The sequence below is a fragment of the Lolium perenne genome, chromosome 5 (assembly GCF_019359855.2).
Source record: "Lolium perenne isolate Kyuss_39 chromosome 5, Kyuss_2.0, whole genome shotgun sequence".
NCBI classification, from domain to species: domain Eukaryota; kingdom Viridiplantae; phylum Streptophyta; class Magnoliopsida; order Poales; family Poaceae; genus Lolium; species Lolium perenne.
The window spans coordinates 194576953-194582432 of NC_067248.2; the positions used below are offsets into that span (position 1 = coordinate 194576953).

General features: G+C 47.4%; 1 long non-coding RNA gene across 1 annotated transcript; it reads right to left on the reverse strand.

Annotated features, from left to right (window-relative positions):
- Nucleotides 1-1691: 1691 nt before the first annotated feature.
- LOC127301607 (uncharacterized) lies at nt 1692-3504 on the reverse strand. The gene is made up of 4 exons (XR_011745386.1): nt 3177-3504; nt 2927-3100; nt 2738-2826; nt 1692-2242 (listed from the first exon to the last, which is right to left on the reverse strand). It is a non-coding gene; the product is annotated as an uncharacterized lncRNA (long non-coding RNA).
- Between the last annotated feature and the right edge of the window lie 1976 nt (nt 3505-5480).

The window sequence follows — 5480 nt, forward strand, 5'->3', positions numbered from 1 at the left end:
CACTAACAAGGAACCTCGCCCCGAGGTTCCACGTCAAGCCAAGGGGGGGAGAGGTGAACTATCGGATCTTCAGGTGACGTGTCGATCTCCTCGACACCACTAACAAGAGTTCTTGCTCCACGTAGATCGGTGACACCACCAACAAGAAGTCGTTGTTCCGCTATTGATGATGAGCTTCCGTCGGGATCCTCCGAAGATCGGACCTAATAGGATAGGGGCAAAGATCGTCCAACCCACGTCGGAACCTAAGACTCGGAGAAGCAGATGAGAGAAGATTCAAAACTCGCAAAGGTAAGATGAGAAAGAATAGAGGTAAGGAGAAAAATCAGAACTAATCAGATCTATCCAACGAATTTTAGAAAATAGTTTTGACACTCTAAACTCAACGACCATTGGCAAGGTTATCCTACAGGTTGGACTAGTGGGGTACCGTCAACCTGAGGCTCTGATACCAACTTGTGACGCCCCAAAACCGGTACCATGAGGATCCCAGCGAATCCGCCGAAATCCGCACGATATCGATTCTAGGAGACGCACCACCAGGCGCCTCGTACACGCCGAAGCATGCACGCGATGCGGGTGGAATCAATCACGAGCGGTAACATTACAACAGGATTACAATAGAGCCCACAAGAAACATATATATTACAACAACGACTCCCACGAGTCAAGATACAAATAGATACATACAAAGATCCAAATCATACAGAAGATCAAATACATCCGAGTACGGACAAGATACAAATTTGGACTAAGAGTCCTGTAGATAATCAGTGGCGTCCATAACCCTGCCCAGGCCAAGCCGGAAGGGTAACCTTGCTAGCGTCGTCTTCATCGAACATATCTTCATACCTGCCCGGTTATATCCCGTAGAAGCAGCAATAAGTACGGGTTCGTACTTAACAAGACTTCAAGACGTATAAGCATTCGTCAAACAGTCGTCCTTTGTACTTGAGGCACGCAGGGGACTTAGAGGACGCAAGAGGAACGTCATAGGCAATATGGTGGGGTTAAGCGGCAGCGCGCAAGCACTAAAAACCTATAGAGACACTCTACAACAGCCGTCTATCAGAGAAGATGAGAGAGCGCATAAACTAACAGTTCTATACTCTGCAAACAAAACGCAGCCGATGCGTTCCCCCCTCGCAAGGAAGTACTTATAAAGGCACTCACACGGTTATCAAGTTTTAACCAGTTATTATTAGAGTTGTGTTAACTTACTACACAAGTTATTATGATTGAAACATCAGGTGTAAGTTGTCTATGGTCGAGTCATACAGCTCCAAGTCGTCCATAACCGCGGACGCGGCTTATCGATAAGATTTTACCCTGCAGGGGTGCCCAAATGTGCCCACACGCACGATCAACCCACTTGCGACAGGTGGATTTCACGACTCGCACTCTCCTTCACGACAACAATGTCCAGAAAGCCACCTAACCAAGTTGAACCCGTATCGAAGTCCGGCCGTATCTCCGAAACGGACCTAGCTGTTTGCGACAGCGTACTAGGTGGTTTAAACACACACTGGGGCGATAAACCACTTCGCAGCGGCTCCGCGACCTATACGTGCATACCAGAAACATGGGATACAAGGCACCCAGGGGCTTCCCAAAGTAAATAAGTAACAGGCTGGCAAGCACGCAAACAACAAATGGTAAAGCATTGCAAACTAGTTGTGGCCCTTTGGACAAAGCTGTAGATTCCGGCAGTGGTCGAGGGGAGACCCAGAAACATACCCACGTGTGGTTAGAGCGCTCAGTCTCGGAACAGATAACAAGAACTCGGGGTCCTAAGTTTTAAAGAAACACAAGTGAGCCGCCATAAAACGAGCAATTGACCCACCGATGTCTCCGCTTAACAATTAAGGTAACCATGATACCCTCAACAGATATAACCATGTGTCAATAGCTAACCCGATAAGATAAAGGTAACGGTAACGAGATATAAACAACACTAGCATGCACTACGACTCGCAAGGCAGACCCGATAACCAAACAACAGCTGTAGGAGGTTGGTGGAGGCAATATAGGCTGCTTGAGGTAACAAGTGGAAGGGACACGTGACAAGAACGCAACTTAAGTCTAGCATGAGGGAGAAGGCAAAATAAAATAGGTGAGCGACTTCTGCAGGGGCAGGAGTATAGGGGAAATGCTTGCCTGTTAAAGCTTTCCGAGGGATATCCGGAGGACTTGTCGTATCTCACCACACCACTTCGCGATCCTATCCGGGAAGAAGCAAATGCTGAAACACACAACGTATGCAAGTCTTACTACTACGGATAAACAAGATCCAGCATGATCAAGATGATATGCATGACATGCCAATTATGATGCGATGCAACTTATCCATATTAAGCGGGATCGGAACCCCGAACAAACAATTATTAGGTTCACATTATTTTTCTACCGGCAAAGTTAAGGGTTGTTTAGCATGGCATATCATGGCAGGGGTGTGCTACTTCAAAGTTAAACGGAGCGGGGAAATCTTAGTCGATGTCCGAAATACTCCGCATATATGTTAGGTGAACATGCACGACTATTAACACGCGACATGATGCGAGGTGCAAACAGATGAATGGATGTCATATTCATGTTCAGCATATTTTTCTGATCAATTTTCATATAAAATACATTTTATTTCGAATTACGGTTTGAAAGATATGAATTTTGCAAGGTTTAAATATTTTTCTGTAAAAACAAAATGGGAAGGGACAGCATGGGACGAACTGGGCCGGACCTGGCCGAAACGGCGACGGATAGCAGGATGCTGCACGCGGGGACGTCTACACCTGGAGAGAAATGGGCCAAGGCCCAGTAGCGCCGGATCTGATTCAACAAGCAGATAAGATAACAAAAAAATGGGGCTTAAATAGCCAGAATCAGGATTTGAACACATGATCTCGCGATTAGTAAGCAAGGAGCTAACCACTGTGCCACTAGTTCGGATCGTGTCAAGATTAGGGCGCGGGGCAACTTGAACCAACCCGTGGCGGAGATGAAACTGTGCAGCCATGGCGGTCATCGTGAAGGAGCTCTGGTTGAAGATGGCTTCGGCGTCTGGGAGCAAACCGGGGCGAGGGAGCTGGCGTCGGGGGTGCACCTGGTCGCAGGGAACACGATGGAGGTGACGAGAAGGCCGGAGAGGAACCATGGGCGACGGAATTGACGAAACTCACCGGCTGCCGGACTTGGGTATCGGCGATCTTGAGCTCGATTAACGGGGTCTTGGCTCGATTCCTTGCATGAGGATGGAGAGGATGACGCGGCGCATCTTCTGGTGGCTTCAGCTTGGCGAGGGGCGGCCTACCGCGTCGGCGCCATGGCGACATGGTGCGTTACTGTGGGTGTTTCTCTGGTGGTTGAAGAAAACGAAACAGGGAGAAAGAAGAAGATGGCGGCGCGAGGGAGGGAGAGGCGGACTAGGGTTTCCAGGTAGATGCTTTAAGGAGGGGAAAGGGAGGGAGCAGGTGGAGGTGGGCACGACACCGTGGTGGAGGAAAGCGACGGGGGTCTCGTTCCTTGCGTGACCACCGGAGGAAGATGACAAAGAGAGATCCCCTCTCCATCGAAAAGGTACGGGCCAGAGATGGGCTTGTCTGGAGACTTGGGCCACCGATGAAGGGAACAGAGAGGGAGATGGCTGGGCCGCCATGTTGGAGGGTCCAGGGAGGAGAGAGTGGCCCAGGTTGAGGGGAAGGTGTTTTAGTTTTATTTAGCAAGTCCTTTTCTTTCATTTTTCCCAAACTGATTTGGAAATCAATTTGAAAAACAAACCAAAATAGCACCACTTTATTTTTGAAATATGAAAACATTGAAAATAATTTTATTTGTTTGATACCTTTATAGATTAGGGTTTTATTTTAAAAGAAAGGACAAGGGGGATGGTTTATTATAAAACCCATATGAGAGGGAAAACAAAATAGTTTTTATTTAAAATAACTTTTATTTGATAAAATATTGTGGATGATATGATGCGCATGCCATGATGATGCATAAAAGAAAAGACACAAGCAAATCTAATAGGGGGTTCTACCCTGGGCCGTTACACAAGATGCCGAAGTGCCAGTTGCTGTTTTCTGCTGTTTTTGGTTTCAGAAATCCTAGTAAGGAAATATTCTCGGAATTGGACGAAATCAACGCCCAGGGTCCTATTTTGCCACGAAGCTTCCAGAAGACCGGAGAGTCAACGAAGTGGGGCCACGAGGTGGCCAGGAGGTAGGGCGGCGCGGCCCAACCCTTGGCCGCGCCGACCTGTCTCCTGGGCCCCTCGCGACGCCCCCTGACCTACCCTTCCGCCTACAAATAGCCTTCGTTGCGAAACCCCCAGTACCGAGAGCCACGATACGGAAAACCTTCCCGAGACGCCGCCGCCGCCAATCCCATCTCGGGGATTCAGAGATCGCCTCCGCACCTGCCGGAGAGGGGAATCATCTCCCGGAGGACTCTACGCCGCCATGGTCGCCTCCGGAGTGATGTGTGAGTAGTCTACCCCTGGACTATGGGTCCATAGCAGTAGCTAGATGGTTGTCTTCTCCTCATTGTGCTTAATTGTCGGGTCTTGTGAGCTGCCTAACATGATCAAGATCATCTATCTGTAATTCTATATGTTGTGTTTGTTGGGATCCGATGAATAGAGAATACTATGTTATGTTGATTATCAATTTATATCTATGTGTTGTTTATGATCTTGCATGCTCTCCGTTATTAGTAGAGGCTCTGGCCAAGTTTTTGCTAGTAACTCCAAGAGGGGGTATTGTGGTGACCCGGCATACCACTGCATGGTGTAGTATGCAAGTCTGATATAACACCAATGAAACATCGTTCCACTAGTATTATATCGCTCAGAGTGGTACAACAGAAACATATGCGGGTCCAAGGTAAGTCTATAGAATTACAACATCGACTCTGTTACATAAGATCATCACAGCCTCCTACTTTACAATGAGGTAAAACTGCAAATAAACTCCAGAAGAACGACCCGTAGTCTAATCTTATCACGAACTCTAATTGTAGAGTATTTAACTAGCTACAGAGGCTAAGAATAGATTCTAGCTAATTAGGAGCTAGGTTTAGGAAGCTAGTTCCCTTCTATGGCTAAACTAGGTTTTCTCCTTGATGGATGTGGTATCTGACTCCTCTGACAGGGTCCTGTATCTTGAAGTAGTTGTTGACTCCTCGTTCTGCGAGTTGTACTGTAGATCCTCCTTCGATGCCTCCATATCTAAGCAGGGGATTTAAGAGTGGGATGAGTATGAGCGTACTCAACAAGTTCATTATAGGAAAGAGGTGTTTAATGCACTAGCTACAGCATTAGACCAGAAAGTCTAATACCCATGCAAGTTTTCATAACCATTTCTTCAAAAGATTGCTTTTATTCAGAAGAACTATGTCCGTCAGCCTTCACCGGTTTACTAGAACTTCATGGAGCTCCTTTCCGGCAGTGTTCGCACTTCCATATCCCGGAACAGGGAGTGACAGGT